This window comes from Saimiri boliviensis, chromosome 11, assembly GCF_048565385.1.
Source record: "Saimiri boliviensis isolate mSaiBol1 chromosome 11, mSaiBol1.pri, whole genome shotgun sequence".
Classification (NCBI taxonomy): domain Eukaryota; kingdom Metazoa; phylum Chordata; class Mammalia; order Primates; family Cebidae; genus Saimiri; species Saimiri boliviensis.
In genome coordinates, this window is record NC_133459.1 from 59,963,864 (window position 1) to 59,981,119 (window position 17,256).

General features: G+C 44.8%; 1 pseudogene; it reads left to right on the plus strand.

Moving 5' to 3' along the window:
• Nucleotides 1-1,353: 1,353 nt before the first annotated feature.
• Nucleotides 1,354-16,352, plus strand: LOC120366011 (sepiapterin reductase pseudogene; annotated as a pseudogene).
• The last annotated feature ends 904 nt before the right edge of the window (nt 16,353-17,256 follow it).

Consider the following 17,256-nt stretch of genomic DNA (forward strand, 5'->3'; position numbering starts at 1 on the left):
ATGAAAGACTTCAAAGAGGTTGTATTTGAGACAAGCCTTGAAAGACCAACTAGAGTTCACTAAGCAGAGACTAGGATGGGGGAGAAATTCCCAGAAGAAACAGTACAAAGGCACAAGGGTCCTGACGACCACTGGACATTTGGGGCTAAATATCAGGTGTCTGACTCCAGATTAAAATATCATCCCTCTATTCTGAAATCTGAAAAATATTAGCAGCTTGATGTATCTGCAGTCACGTGTGCCTACATGAATTCGTGTAGGCTCAAACCAGCAAGGACCTCTCCATGCGACTACGTCTGAATATTGCAGCGTTCATGGGAGCTTTGAGTTTACCTAGCCAGGTGGGAGAACCTCTTTCCTGAAATTCACAAGCGGTCCTACAACTCGGCCACGGTTCCAGGACCCAGGTTTCTGAGGTGCCTAGAAAGACGTGGCAGTGGCCCAGGGTGATGCTTACGTGAGCTGGTGACGCTGATGTGGGCAGGCGAATGCACGCAATAGAATGTGACGTGTCACCTCCTTCTGGCAAACTGATGCACAACAAAACGGGAAGACATAGTGAGTGGCCACCACCAAAAACAAACAAAACAACTGCGTGCGTGCGTGCGATCTTTAAATTTTAATAGCTATTCAGACAGTCCTCAGAGAAGGAATTGGCAGCTTCGGCCTCCAAGGCTGCTCCCCCACCTGTCTCCAGGCACTGCAAACTCAGCTGTGTAAGAAGGAGATCGTCAACGCTTCCAAGGAAAGAAACGGTGCGGTCTTGGGGGTGGGGCGATGCTGAGAGCACCTTCCTGGCAAACCCACGTGGGATCGGGCCTGTCCAGCCACCGCAAAAATAATCGAGCAGGACGTGGGTCAGGCTGTTTATAACACGTCATGTTAAGTAAAATCATTCACGATCCAACCCAAGGGCCACTTTAAACCCATGTCTTAAAAGGGTGCGACAGCACACCATTCACGCAGGCGTTCTGGCAGGGCGCACCCTCAGGTTCGCTCCCCGGACCGAGGTGAAACGTAACGGCGATTTAAGCACTGTCATCGAACCTGCCGTTCCTCACACAGAACTCAGGCCTTCCTGGGAAAGCGCCTAGGAACTTCTTCATCTGTATTTCCCTGGGCTGCAAAGCGCACACATTTTTAAAGTTCAACTCTTAAAAAAAAAAAAAAAAGTCCGCAGCGGCAGGGTTTCAACAGACGCCGGTCCAAATGCTAGCCGTTCTAGAGCGGTCAGTGGTTTGCCGCTCCCAGAAGTGAAGGGGGAAACCAGAAGAAGGAAAGAAGTCGTTTTCGAAGATGAAAACCAAAGCAAGGAGGTATTTTGGGTATCATTTTAATCACAAAATAGCACGAATGCGGTCTGTGCCTGTGCGCTACCCAAACGTCGATTTGAATACCACCGAACGCGAGTTTGAAAATTTCCATTTTTGTAATTTGCTTTCTTTTGTTAAGCCAAGACTTGAGAGGAACCTGGCAGCCGTCTCCAAGTCTGGCACGATTTCACCTCAGACGCACTCGGTTGGTTTGGATGTTGAGGGAGACCGCACAAGAGAGAGGGGGGAGGAGGAAGCGGGAGCCGGGGAGCACAGCCGCCGCACGGCCGCCGCGGAGGCGGGCCCGGGGCCTCCCAGCCAGGGGATCGGGCTCCACCTGCAGGAATCCGAAGGCAGACCTCGTAGACGCCGCGGCGTCTGCAGAAACCCGGTGGGGGCTGGGGAGAACTCGGATGATTGCCCAGCCAGTAGACACGGGGGTCAGTGGAAGTGGTAAGGATGGGGAAGCAGGGATTTCCATTTCCAGATCACCCCACAGTCCTATCAGATTCAGGGATTCACCTCTGAAGGAGAAAAGATACCATGTCACCTCCAATGACCTAGGTATGGTGAACTGGTTACCGGTAAACCCCATTTGAGGGCAAAGGCAGCATCAGGTCCCAGGACAGATCCCAGCAGCACATAGTTGAATGAATGTTCAGGCAATAACATTTGAATGAATGAATGAATGAACTGAATGATCCAATCTATCAAACAACAGAGACCTAATGGGATAAAAAGAAACAACCCTCCCACCCCAACACTCTTCTTCAAATATATGTCTGAGTTTTTAGGCATATTTGATGGCTAGTCATTTCTACAAAAATCCTGTACCACGTAGACGAGTCATGTTCCACCTCCAATGTGCATAGCAGTGATTGAGAACCACGGATTTCATCCCATGCCCTCATTTGCCCACGAGTAAACAGAAGCTTAAAGAGGTTAAATGTCTTTTCCCAGGTCAGCCAGTTTGTTGGTGACAGAACAGGTTTGGGGCTAAATTTTCCTGACCTGTCTGGTGTTTATTTTCTAAAGGCGGGAGACTCATTTTGCATCGGCCTGCTGGATGCCCTCAGCCGACTGACTGGCTCTCACAGGAGGAAGGTAGCTTCCCCCACCCACCTGCTGGCCTGTCCCTGGGCTTCTGCCCCAGCTTCTGCTCTGGGCCATGGCAGCTGCTCATGCTGCTCTACTCCAAAAATCAAACGCTGCCTGGAGCTAATGCCAATGGTTGCTAAACTTCTGAATTCATTTATTAAAGCCTAAGGGACAGATTCCTAGAGCATGTGTGCTAGTAAGCTGCAAACAGGCAGGTGCTATGTTTTGGCAACACGGGTGTCTTATACACAATATCTCCTCCATCTGTTTACCTAAAGCACTTAATAAGCAGTTACTGAGTTTCCCAATGATCGTTATAGATGAAGATGGTATTTACCAATTGAAAAGGAATTTTTGCCATAGGCAGCTAGCACTCAGTTTCCAGATGAAAAGGTGAAGATCCTTCTGGGAAGCGAGATGCTGTGTGCATATTATGTGAGATTAATATGATCCAAGGAAAGATAGGGATTAGCAAATCCAGATTCTTTTTTTTTTTTTTTTTTTTTTTGAGTTGGAATTTTACTCTTTTTGTCCAGGCTGGAGTTCAATGGCATGATCTCGGCTCACCATAACCTCCGCCTACCAGGTTCAAATGATTCTCCTTCCTCAGTCTCCCAAATAGCTGAGATTGCAGGCACCTGCCACCATGCCTAGCTAATTTTGTATTTTTAGTAGAGACAGGGTTTCTCTATGTTGGTCAGTCTGGTCTCGAACTCCCGAACTCAAGTGATCTGCTCACCTCAGCCTCCCAAAGTGCTGAGATTACAGGCGTGAGCCACCATTCCCAGCCTAGCAGATCCAAATTCTAACCACAATCTAGCTATACAATGGAACTAACACTGTCACGAGCTCTGAGTGGATTAAAAATTAATCATTATTATTAATCACAATATTAATAGTAACCCTGAACTATTACTAAGTGCTTACTACATTCCAGGCTTTTGGATGACCACTTCATGTGTATTGTCTAACATATCCTCATAGCAACCCCGTATAAGTTACAATTGTTACCCCCATTTTAAAGAACAAGAGAAATGAAGCTCAGAGGGTTTAAAATACTCACCTATGGCGACAGTTTACAGTGGTGAGGCCAGTGGTTGGAGCCCAACTCCTATCTGAGTTGGGACTTCAAAACATTATATAACACAATAAATGCCTATTAGCCAATTCCATGCCAGTGACGTTCAAGTCTCAATCTCTAGTTCTGAGCTTTCAAAGGAACTCTGTGCTTCTACTCCCAAATGCTGAAAGAATAGCATTAATTATATATTCCACTATTGTCTCAAACTTAAAAGAGTCTAAGCCAAACTCCTTCCTTCCTTTCATAAGCATTTACTGAGAACCATTCATGTTCAAACCTCCATGGTTTGGAATCTAGGGCAGTGGTTCTCCACTGGGGGTGATTCTGCACTCCAGAGGACATTTGATAATGTCTGGAGACATGTTTGCTTGTCACCACTGGGGCTGTGGAGTGCTACTAGCATCTAGTAAGTAGAGGCCAGGGATGCTGCTAAATGTTCTACAATGCACACAGTAACTCGCTCCACAAAATAATTATTTGGCCCAAAATATCAATAGCTCTGAGGCTGAGAAATTCTGGTTTAGGAATACAAGGATGAATTTGATAGCTATATTCGATCATCCGGTGTAACAGATACACACATCAATTGTAAGCACAAATTTTCCTTAGGTACCTGTGTGATGACGAGGGGTCCATCAAGAGCTGTGGGGTTTATTATGGGCTGGAGAAGTCTTAGAGGAAGAGGTAGCACTTAAACCAGGCATTAAGAGAGCGATAAGATCTGGATTCTGGATAAAAAAGAACAAACAGTGCGCAGGGTGTGGGTGTACACGAAGAATGTTGGTTTATTTTAATTGGAGTGGAGGAGGTATGAAGAGGAGTAGTGGAGAAATGGGGGTAATGTTTTGTTGGGGCCAGACCAGCGGGCCTGAATGCAAAGAGAACTCCGGACTTTAGGTGTAAGTCCTAAGAAGCGATCTAACATTTTCACATAGGGGAGTAATATGATCACGATGTTCTAGGGAGATGAGTCTAGCAGCTGAATGAAAAACGGATTGCAGAGAGTAAGAAGCTGGAGACAAGAAGACATAGTATAACACTATTGCTACAGATTTTGCTACTCTAAAATAAACCACTTAGCTATTTTTGTTATTATTAGTACCAAAGAAGAATAGAGTGATTATCCCCACTATATAGATGACAGGGTCTTAGACTGGGTAAGAAAGTGGCAGAGTCAGGCCGGGCGCGGTGGCTCACGCCTGTAATCCCAGCAGTTTGGGAGGCCCAGGCGGGTGGATCACGAGGTCAAGAGATCGAGACCATCCTGGTCAACATGGTGAAACCCCGTCTCTACTACAAATACAAAACATTAGTTGGGCGTGGTGGCGTGTGCCTGTAATCCCAGCTGCTCGGGAGGCTGAGGCAGGAGAATTGCCTGAACCCAGGAGGCGGAGGTTGCGGTGAGCCGAGATCGCGCCATTGCACTCCAGCATGGGTAACAAGAGTGAAACTCTGTCTCAAAAAAAAAAAAAAAAAAAAAAAAGAAAGTGGCAGAGTCAGTTTGGAGTCCAGTTCTGACTGTCAAGGCCTTAGCTACTTACTGCTTTGTGTGCTGGGCACATGGTCTGGATTCTTAACCTCTTGATCAAACTAGACTGTTCTTATTTATAAGGTGGGCAATAAAACCACACAGCTCAGACCCCAACTGGGAATAGGACAGTCTAGGACAAACAGCCTCAGGAAATCTGCTCCTCCTTGGAGGCTGAAGCTAACTGTAGGGATAAATGGAGTGTTTCCCTGGGCTTTGCGGGATGTGGGGAGCATAGGCGTATGTCCTATTACAAATACACCTACATAATAGTTTCCTTAAATCTATTTTAAGTCCATTCCTCCCAAGGAGATGGTAAATAAGAGTGAAAGCAGGGCACAGTCTGGGACATCTGAACAAAAAGTCAGACTTCCAGTGTCAGGCTTCCCCTGCCTTGATGAGGTTGCAAGCAGAGGAGATGAAGCGGAGAACAGAAAGGCTGTGACTCAGAAATTCCTTGTTGACTTGGCTCCTGATCAGAGTGCTAACTAGGTTCAGGTGTGTGCTCCAGTTTTTATTTTAGAGACTGTTGGCCACGGGCAAGGAAGGAGAGGAAAGGCGTCAAATGTCTGTGTAGTCAGAGTGGGTGGCAGCACTGGAGTTGGAGGGTGTGCCAGCAAAGGCACGGCCATTCATGTCTCCTGGCACCAAGTGGCAGTGACAGGCCTCTGGCGGTTCCTGCAACTACAGTGTCTTTGGTGACCCAGGACTCCAGCTTTTGTTGTGAAAGAAGATTCCTTACAAGGAACAAGAGAAGGGAAGGACCAAAATGGTGGCCACTGCTGAGTAGCCAAGGACCAGTAGGTGGATTACATGTGAGAACCTCCTTGAATTCTTCCACAACTGTCAGCTAGAAAAAGATGATGGACATGCTCACAGAGCAGGCAGGGCAGAGCCAGAGAGACGCCGTTTGATGGTCATCTCTGCTGTTCTACCTGACTTCTCCCAATGCAGAATCATCTTGAAACTATTTCGGAAAGTTTGTGATCTACAATTTAAAGATCAAACGCTGCAAAATTTCAAGATTCCAATTATTCTTTCTAAAATTCCACAGATTTAAAGAAACGTAGATTCTTGCCACACCTCTTCGTTTTTAGCATTCTAATAAATATACTTTTAAAAAATCAGGATACAGACGCCCGCTCTAACCTTGATTTCCTCAAGGTCAGTGATTAAATCTGTAGCACTGGGGTCAAGAGGTGCTCAAGTAATGCCTGCTGGGTTTAACGGAGTGAAACATTTGCCAAAGCATCAAGAATATTCGCTACATGAATTAATATAATTTAATCCAAATTTTATTTTCTCCTAGTTATGAAAAATAACCTTATGCATCAAGATGCCTATTTTCACACAGCCTTTGCCCGCAGTCTGTAAGTTGTCCTAATACTAAGACCAAATGCCAATAAGCAAATGTTTTTTCCTTCCAGAAGATCTGGAAAAGGGAATTATACTAAAACATACTACTCAGAAGAATCTGTTCCACTGTTTTTGCTTATATAAGTGGCGTAATTAGGCCTCTTCAAACCAAACAGTGTCCTGAGAAAAGAGTGAAAACCAGAAATCTAAGTTCTCATTGATACGGCTTCTTCTCCATCCTGTTGCCATTGATGAGCTATTCTTTATGGAAATGAAACTTGAGGGTAAAAGCTCTGCTATCAAGACTTGAGGGTGTCCAGACAACTGGAAACATCCCTGGTCACTTCACACACCTCACACCTCAAACTATCTTGCTTGAATCCAAGCTGGTAGATCATATATTACCAAACATTGAAGTATCAGGTTGGCTTGGAATCCTTATTGAATATCTACTATGCATTCAGTGAGGAGTTTCAAGTTACAGAGATTAAGAAGAGGCCAGGCACGGTGGCTCACGCCTGTAATCCCAGTACTTTGGGAAGCCAAGGTGGGCAGATCACAAGGTCGGGAGTTTGAGACCAGCCTGACCAACATGGTAAACCCCCCCACCCTACTAAAAATGCAAATATTGGCTGGGTGTGGTGGTGTGCACCTATAATCACAGCTACTTAGGAAGCTGAGGCAGGAGAATATCAATTGAAACCGGGAGGCAGAGGTTGTGGTGAGCCAAGATTGTGCCACTGCACTCCAGCCTGGGCGACACAGCAAGACTCCGTCTCAAAAAAAAAAAAAAAAAGAAGAAGAAGAAGAAGAAAGGCCCTAACGTTTGACTTATAAGCTAGAAGACGCAGTGGATGCAGAAGTGGAAAACAATATTTCTTCCTCAACTACTGAGTGCCTACTTTGAGCTAGGTCATGTGCTAGACAATAAGAATGCCAAAAGTAAATTGATTCCATTTTGTTCAATTCAACTCATTATTCATTTGGCATTTATTGATTGAATGCTTTTGTGCTAGACCACTGCTTTTCAAACCTTAACCCATATGTAAATCACCTGTGGATTCTGATTCAGTGGTCTGGGCTACAGCATGCAAGCCTGCATTACTAGCAAGCTCATAGGGTATGCCGATGCAGCTGGCCTGTGAACCACACTTTCAGTAGTAAAGGATTGTACAATGTCCTAGTCCCTGGCACACAGAAGCAAATAAAATAGCCATGCCCCATGGGCTACTGAAGTTGATATGCTAACAATGAATGTAAATATCAAACAAGGAAGTAGAGTCAGCCCTGTATTTCCACAGGTTCCACATCCATGGATTCAACCAATCACAGATTGAAAACAGCCAGAAAAAACAACAACAAAACCAACACTGCAATAAACAATAATACAAATAAAAAAATAACAACTTTTTTACATAACATTTCCATTATAGTAGGTATTATGAGTAATGTAGAAATGATTTAAACTATACAGGAGTCCTCTGTCAATGGCATTGTGGCAAAAAAATATATATTTTTAAAGATAAAAATGTAAAATTACATAAGAGAGTAAAAAATTTAAAAATAAAATTAAATGCCGGGCATGGTGGCTCATGCCTGTAATCCCAGTACTTTGGGAGGCCAAGACGGGCAGATCACCTGAGGTCAGGAGTTCAAGACCAGCCTGACCAACATGGTGAAACCCTGTCTCTACTAAAAATACAAAAATTAGCCAGGCATGGTGGCATGCACCTGTAATCCCAGATACTCCGGAAGCTGAGGCAGGAGAACTGCTTGAAACCAGGAGGCGGAGGTTGAAGTAAGCAGAGATTGCAACGTTGCACTTTAGCCTGGGCAACAGAGCGAGACTCCGTGTCAATAAACAAATAAAATAAAGCCGGGCACAGTGGCTTACGCCTGTAATCCCAGCACTTTGGGAGGCTGAGGTGGGCGGATCACCTGAGGTCAGAAGTTTGAGACCAGCCCGACCAATATGGTGAAACCCCGTCTTAAATAAATAAATTAATTAAATAAAATAAAGATAAAGTATTCAGGAGGATGTGCATAGGTGGTATGCAAATACTATGCCATTTTATGTAAGAGGCTTGAGTATCAGAAGAGTTTAGTCCTCGAGGGGGTCCTGGAATCCATCCCCTGAGGATACCGAGGGAGGACCGCTCAATAAAGTACCATGTTAGAGGCAGTCCAAAGTCATGTTGGGAGCATTGCGTGAGGGTACCTAACTTCATCTACAGATCAAAAAATCCTTCCTGAGAAAGTGATGTTTAGATTGACAAGAATTTGCAAATAGTAAAGCAAGGAAGACTATTTCAGGCAGAGGGAAGAGCTTGTTTGAAGGAATGGAGGTGAGAGAAAATTTAGGCATTCAACAAATATTTACTGAGTTTTCCCATTGCCAGGCTGCATACTGGGTGGAAGACCCTGGCATGGGGGAAACTACACCCGGGGACACAGATATGAGAACAGATGACTTCAAAATAATGTGGTAGGAGCTCTAACAGTGGTAAGCACAGGGTGCCAGCAGAGTACTGGAGAGGATTGCCTCACCCATCCCAGAAGAGATGGTATTTGAGCTGAGCCTTGACAGATGAGTGGAAATACAGAAAGAGAAGATGTGGCAGAGTGAGAGACCTGGTCCTTGCCCACATGGACATGGTCTAGGGGGGAAGCTGGCAGGCTGACTATATAATACTGATTCTAGTGCAGTACCGTTAAGTGTCTGGGAACAGTGCCCGGCACATAGTAGGCAGTCATTAAATATGTGTCAAACAAATGAATGTATAAATACTGTATGATACTGATTATAGTGCTGTGTAATAAGTGTCTGGGAACAGTGCCTGGCACATAGTAGGCATGCATTAAATATGCATTGAATAAATGAATATATAAATGCTATATGATACTGATTATCATACAGTACAATGAGTGGGAACAGTACCTAGCACATAGTAGGCACTCATTAAATATGTGTTGAATAAATGAATATATAAATACTGTATGATACTGATTATCATACTGTACAATAAATATCTGGGAACTGTGTCTGGAACATAGTAGGCACTCATTAAACATGTATTGAATGAATGAATATATAAATGCTGTGTTAGTGGTAGATACAATCCACTAGTCCTAAAAATAATTGGGTACTAAATTCAGAGTTACCAATTCCAAGTGCCTATGGAGCTCAGAGCACAAAGAGCTCCAGAAGGGTGAAACATGAACCAGACTTGAAGGAAGGGTCAACACTGTAGGATGAAGGTCAGGTCAGTAGACCTTCATCCTGAGAAGGAGAAGCTACCAGTGACACCACTAGAAGTAAAGGGTGAAGAAAACAGGAAAAGAGCACAAAGCAGGATTTCTTAACCCAGGGTCCATGGTACTTCTGGGGCATCTACGGAACTCCAGAGATGATACGCAAAATCCTAGGTATGTATGGAGCAAGGCTATTTTACCGGTTAAAAAAGACTAGAGCTTTCATGAAACAGTCAAAAGAGTCCAATAAGCCTAAGTAGGTCAAGACTCTCAGGGGGAGAACAGTTAGCCTACTCTAGGTAGCCTGTGAATCACTTCACTTATGACAAATAATTATGCCAACGGACTCCCGACACAGAAAACTGTGGGTCTCAATGAGCAGCAGTGGTTTCAGCCCTGCCTTTAAGTGGCATTTTAGCATCTCCTTGCTGCCACCTATCAGTCCAGACCTGTCCACGTTGTCAGGGTGTCCTTAGCAGCTGATGGAGATGCCTCTTTCCAAAAGCAATTTACATGCACCAAAGTCCTTCCTCTTAATGAGTTTCAGTAGGGACAATGCCCTCTTGTTAGAATGTCAATTGTGTACATTTATCTGATCTTTTCTCACAATTTCCACTGAGCAGCAGTTGCTACAACCACCTGAGCATCAAATGGGCAATTAATTGGAACAGATTTAGTATATGTACTGGAGAAAGAAGCTGTATGTGTTTGGACTACAGTACTTTCATGGCTATGCATAATGGACCGGGCACTTTTCCACCCAGTGGCTATGCCACCACAGTGAACACAAAATTTACATACCTGGAAGAAAACAGCTTCTGAAACATTACTAATAAATGCAGTGAATTTGTCTGTTACGATAAGCTACGGTATCACCATGCTTAACTTTGCACCATCCTATTCTTGGTTAAAAATATGGAGTGTCGGCCGGGCGCGGTGGCTCAAGCCTGTAATCCCAGCACTTTGGGAGGCCGAGGCGGGTGGATCATGAGGTCAAGAGATCGAGACCATCCTGGTCAACATGGTGAAACCCCGTCTCTACTAAAAATACAAAAATTAGCTGGGCATAGTGGCGCGTGCCTGTAGTCCCAGCTACTCAGGAGGCTGAGGCAGGAGAATTGCTTGAACCCAGGAGGCGGAGGTTGCGGTGAGCCGAGATTGTGCCATTGCACTCCAGCCTGAGTAACAAGAGCGAAATTCTGTTTCCAAAAAAAAAAAAAAAATTAAAAAAAAAATATATATATGTAGTGTCGCCGGGCGTGGTGGCTCATGCCTGTAATCACAGCACTTTGGGAGGCTGAAGTGGGCGGATCACTTGAGGTCAGGAGTTTGAGACCAGCCTGGCCAACATGGTGAAACCCCATCTTTAAAAAAAATTAGGGCCGGGCGCGGTGGCTCAAGCCTGTAATCCCAGCACTTTGGGAGGCCGAGGCGGGTGGATCACAAGGTCAAGTGATCGAGACCAACCTGGTCAACATGGTGAAACCCCGTCTCTACTAAAAATACAAAAAATTAGCTGGGCATGGTGGCGCGTGCCTGTAATCCCAGCTACTCAGGAAGCTGAGACAGGAGAATTGCCTGAACCCAGGAGGCGGAGGTTGCAGTGAGCCGAAATCGCGCCATTGCACTCCAGCCTGGGTAACAAGAGCGAAACTCCGTCTCAAAAAAAAAAAAAAAAAAAAAAAAAATTTAAAAAGATTAAAAAAATCTACAGTGTCTCCCCTTAATGTCTTCTTTCTAAAATACAATTTTATATTTTAATTGAAATGGCCTTTTCTCAACCAAGAATCAGGGGCATCGTGAAAGAGCAATGTGCATCCCTCCTGTTTGAAAGCACAGGGAATGTTTAAAGTTTTTAGAATACAAAATAACTTTAGAGTGGAAACCTTAGCAACCAGATTGTAGTAGAAGTGTAATTTTCAAAGAGGGGGACGATGGTCCCAGATCCCTCAGGATTAGACACACCACATAAGAAATATTTGTGGGGCTGGGTGCGGTGGCTCAAGCCTGTAATCCCAGCACTTTGGGAGGCCGAGGCGGGTGGATCACGAGGTCAAGAGATCAAGACGATCCTGGTCAACAAGGTGAAACTCCGTCTCTACTAAAAATACAAAAACTAGCTGGGCATGGTGGTGCGTGCCTGTGATCCCAGCTACTCAGGAGGCTGAGGCAGAAGAATTGCCTGAACCCAGGAGGTGGAGGTTGCGGTGAGCCAAGATCGCGCCATTGCACTCCAGCCTGGGTAACAAGAGCGAAACTCCATCTCAAAAAAAAAAAAAGAAAGAAAGAAAGAAATATTTGTATCCAGGCCAGGCACAGTGGCTCACGCCTGCAATCCCAGCACTTTGGGAGGCTGAGGCAGGTGGATCACCTGAGGTCAGGAGTTCGAGACCAGCCTGACCAACGTGGAGAAACCCCATCTCTACTAAAAATACAAAATTAGCTGGGTATGGTGGTGGGCACCTGTAATCCCAGCTACTCGGGAGGCTGAGGCAGGAGAATCACTTGAACCTGGGAGGCAGAAGTTGTGGTGAGCCAAGATCTTGCCGTTGCACTCCAGCCTGGGGAACAAGAGTGAAACTCTGTCTCAAAAAAAAAGAAAAAAAATATTTGTATCCAGTACGTGATGCCACATCCTATAGGCCCATGAAGCTGGCAGCTGCTCTCGAAGTGAAGACAAACAGCAACAGCTAACATTCCATGGAGTTCTTGCTAAGTGCCAAGCACTGTACATTTAATCTTCGCAACCACCTATAAAGAAACTATTAGGGTGGTACAAAAGTAATCACACTTTTGCCATTGAAATTAATGGCAAAAACCACGATGACTTCTGCGCCAAGCTAATACTATTATTATTCCCATTTTACAAATAAAGAAACTCAGGGTTATGCACATAGTAAGTGAAGGAACGCGGAGTGCCACTCAGTTCTGTTTGAATTCCATGGACCCTCAGCGTAGGCAGTTGGTATATTTTTCATTAATCTTGCTAGAGATGATTGGTAATTATGACACTGAAATCATTGCAACTGTGTTGTGTGTGCATCAATCTTGTCTCACCAATCAGAATAAACATGCTGTGAAGGCAGTGACCACATTAATTACACACATATTTACTTCCCAGGCTAAGCACAGAGCTGGACATAAGCAGGACATTCTTACATCTTTTGTTGAATAAAATAACTCATTTTGAAATGCTTCAAAAAACAATTTATGGCCGGGCACGGTAGCTCATGCCTATAATCCTAGCACTTTGGGAGGCCAACGTAGGCAAATCACCTGAGGTTGGGGGTTCAAGACCAGCCTGACCAACATGAAGAAACTCTGTCTCTACTAAAAATACAAAATTAGCCAGGTGTGGTGGCACATGCCTGTAATCCCAGCTACTCGGGAGGCTGAGGCAGGAGAATTGCTTGAACCCGGAAGGCAGAGGTTGCAGTGAGCTGAGATTGCTCCATTACACTCCACCCTGGGCAACAAGAGTGAAACTCTGTCTCAGATAAACAAACAAACAAACAATTTACTCAGGAGATTATTGAGAGTGTTGGGGGAAAGGACACTCTGGAAATATAAATTGTTAGGGACATTTTAGAAGACACTTTGGTAATAATTATCAAAATACAAAATATGTAAACCCCTTGACCAACAGTTATGTGTCTAGGAGTCTACTCAATCTATTCTACGGAAATACTGATACATATATGCAAAAAGAGATAGACAGGACAATATATAAAGATACATACGGCCGGGCGCGGTGGCTCAAGCCTGTAATCCCAGCACTTTGGGAGGCCGAGGCAGGTGGATCATGAGGTCGAGAGATCAAGACCGTCCTGGTCAACATGGTGAAACCCCGTCTCTACTAAAGATACAAAAAAAAAAAATTAGCTGGGCATGGTGGCGCGTGCCTGTGATCCCAGCTACTCAGGAGGCTGAGGCAGGAGAATTGCTTGAACCCAGGAGGCGGAAGTTGCGGTGAGCCGAGATCGCGCCATTGCACTCCAGCCTGGGTAACAAGAGCGAAACTCCGTCTCAAAAAAAAAAAAAAAAAAAAAAAAAAAAGATACATACACATATACGCAAAGGTATATGCACAAAGATATATATACACCCAAATACATATATAAATATCCATCTATTTCTGTTTTATCATAGTTCTGTTAATTAACAAAATAAGAAACAACTTAAATGCCCATCAGCAAGGTAATTGTTAAAAAAATTATGCTACAACCATACCTTACAATACAATATAGTCATTAAAATATAAGTATATGTATTAGGTTAACCATATGAAACTGGCAATGTTTTACTGCTTTTGACATAAATAACAATTTCATATGACTCAATGTAATATATGCACAGATGTGAAAAGATTTCTAAGAATACTGGTAGTTGAAAAAAGCAAGTTTCAGAACAGTACCTATAGTATGGCATATTTATGTTTAAGACAAAGACAAACATATAAAGAATAAACAAGAAAGGTACTCACCAAAAAATTAAAATGGTTATTTCTGGGCATGGCCGTTTTCATATTTTACTCTATAAAGCTCTACATTGTTTTAATATTTTGTGATGACTTTTTTATAGTTTCTTTAAAAAATCTGTTTCATACAACTGATTCCAGAGTATTTACATATTTTTTTCAAATTGTTTTTCTGATCTACAAACTCCAAACTCTCAGGAACTCACCATGTTTCTTCACTGGCCCAGACAAGGGCAGTAATAAAGAACTAACCTTAATTATTCAAATAAATGCAGATTGTGAGAAAACAGTACAAAGCGGAACTTCAACCTGGATTATCTCAAGATGACTGCCTGAAAACTTCCTGCTTACTTTTCCTGTTTAAGTCTGGCTTTTCAGATTAATGTGAGGTGATCTGCTTTTCTGTGATTCAGATCTTCATAGAACTTGGCAGGCAGAGAATTATGAAGAAAGGAAGAAAATGAAAGGGGGAAAGTGAGGTAGTGAAAGAAGATGGGCAGAACTCGAGAAAGCTTCATAAAGTAACATAACACACCCCACACCCTTTGGGAACAAAGGAACAAAGCTGATGGGACACAACAGATGTTCTCCTTCCCAGACGATGAAAGCATAACACGCTACACCCCAAACTCCTCCTCACTCCAAGGAGTGGCCAATACTCCTTACTGGGATGTCTGTACAACAAAGGTTTTTGTTGTTCTGGTTGTTTCCTTAGAGGATGGATAAAAAGAAGAAAACACCATTACAAGAAACTGCCAAGTGTGGTTTAACCACGTTGTCATTTTATCTTGATTCCGTTTCTCTCTAATCTCATTGAGGTATAGCTTACATACAGTAAGATGCTCTCATTTTAATTGTACACATCCATGAGTTTTGACAAAGCAATACACCCAAGTAATCACCACCATAATTAAGATATAGAACGTTTCCATCATCCAAAAATATTCCTTGGTGTCAACATGCTTCACTCAGAGTGAAATTTTTAAAAAAAATTAAATTAAATTAAAAATTAAACAAAAACGGTCAGGCATGGTGGCTACACCTGTAATACCAGCACTTTGGAAGACCCAGACAACAGATCACTTGAGGCCAGGAGTTCAAGACCAGCCTGGCCAACATGGAGAAACCTCATTTCTACTAAAAATACAAAAATTAGCTGGGTGTGAGGGTACACATCTTTAATCCCAGCTACTTGGGAGGCTGAGGCACAAGAATCACTTGAACCTGGGAGGCGCGGAGGTGGTAGTGAGTCGAGATTGCGCCATTGCACTCCAGGCTGGGCAACAGGAGCAAAACTCTGTATCAAAAAAAAAAAAAAAAGAAAGAAAGAAAAGAAAAAGAAAGAAAGAAAGAAAAAAAAAAGATTCTAAAAATCCAGCAAGGAGCTGGGCTCTCGGGAAATAACTTAAGGCCTGAAATATTCAATATTTCTGCTCATAGTTGAAGATAAAACTTTATCCAGCCTTAGCGGCTCCTTCCTGCTTCATCGGGGACTTGGTTCATGATCAGGAGACTCACAGAATACTACAAGGGAGGGCCCGGGTGCAGCCAGGAGGACTACCGCGCGGAGGGCGGCCTGGGGCGGCCTCCTGGCCTCGCGGCTGTCCCTGAGCTCCGTGCTGATCCTCAACGCCCGCATCAACGACGAGGCGCTGCAGCAGCTGGAGACCCAGCTGGGCACCGGGCGGCCTCGTTTGTGCGTGGTGCAGGTGCCCACAGACCTGGGCGCCGAGGCGGGCCCTGCGCCAGCTCCCTGGATCCGGGGGCTGCAGCCACTGCTGCGACTGCTGCTCATCAACAACGCGGGCTCTCCGGGGGATGTGTCCCAAGGCTTCGTGGACCTGGGTGACTCCATTCAAATGAACAAAGATTGAGCGCTGAACTTGACCTCCATGCTCTCTCTGCCAGACTTGCAGGGTCTTGGAGGCCTTCCCGACCATCCTGGCCTCAGTAGAACTGTGATTAACGTCTCAACCCTCTGTGTCCTTCAGAGGCTGGGCGCTGTACTGCGCAGAAAGGCTGCTGGTATGTCAGGGTGCCGAACGGTGCCCCAGGTCCTCTGGACTCAGATGTGCAGCAACTGTTGGCTCGGGAGACCTCCAAGGACCCAGATATGCGAAAAGGCTGTAGAAGCTGAAGGCAAAGCGGGAGCTGCTGGATTGCAGGGTGTCAGCCCAAAAACGGCTGAGCTTGCTGCAAAAGGAGGTGTTTAAGTCTGGAGCCCACGTGGCCTTCTACGATCAATAAGCCCATGTCCTCGGCTTCCTGAACCTTTCTGCCCCCACTTTCAGACACACCCCAGAGCGCCGTGGCTCCCCACAGCCTGCCATAGTGGCAGTCCTGCCTTACACAGATAAACACATCTACTGTCTTACCCTCACACAGCCAGCTCACACTGCATGAGGCTAGGACAGTAGATGTATTTATCTGCCTTACACAGAGGCAGATAAACTGCCTCTGTGTTTATCTGCCTCTGTGTAAGAGCTTCCAGGTCGCTGGCCTTACCAGTTGTTAGGAGTCTCGACTTGGCACCCTGGGTTAGGAAGAGCCTTAGGAGAGAGGTTATGGGTGTTGGTGTCTCTATCCCCAGGAATAGAATTTAAGGGATGGGAAAAGCAGGAAAAGAAGCTGAAACACACAAGGGAGGAGGTTGTGTCTCCTGCTCATAGCTAGTCCCTGGGGAGAGGAAAGAGTGACCTGATGTCCAATAGAAGGACCCATGCAGATTTGAAGACGGCCTGGGGTGGAGGAAGAGCAGAGGGTTCAAGTTCCGGCCCATGCAGATGCCCCTTGCTCACGGGAGCAGGACCTTCTGTTGGAACTTTGTGTCCTCACTCTGATATCTCCTTCCTCCAGAATTCCACCCACCACCCCTCCCCCAGGCTGGGAGAAGGGGCCCCTGAGTGTCTATGCACATGGCCAAGGCAGATACAAATGAAATTTTTAAAAAAAAGGTCAGGGCGTGGTGGCTCACACCTGTAATCCAAGCACTTTGGAGGCCAAGGCAGGCAGATCACCTGAGGTCGGCAGTTCAAGACCAGCCTGACCAACATGGGGAAACCCCGTCTTAAAAAAAAAAAAAAAAAAAAAAAAAGAAGGGAGAATGTTGCCTAATCTTTTCAGTTAAGGCAACACTACTCTCTTTCATGGA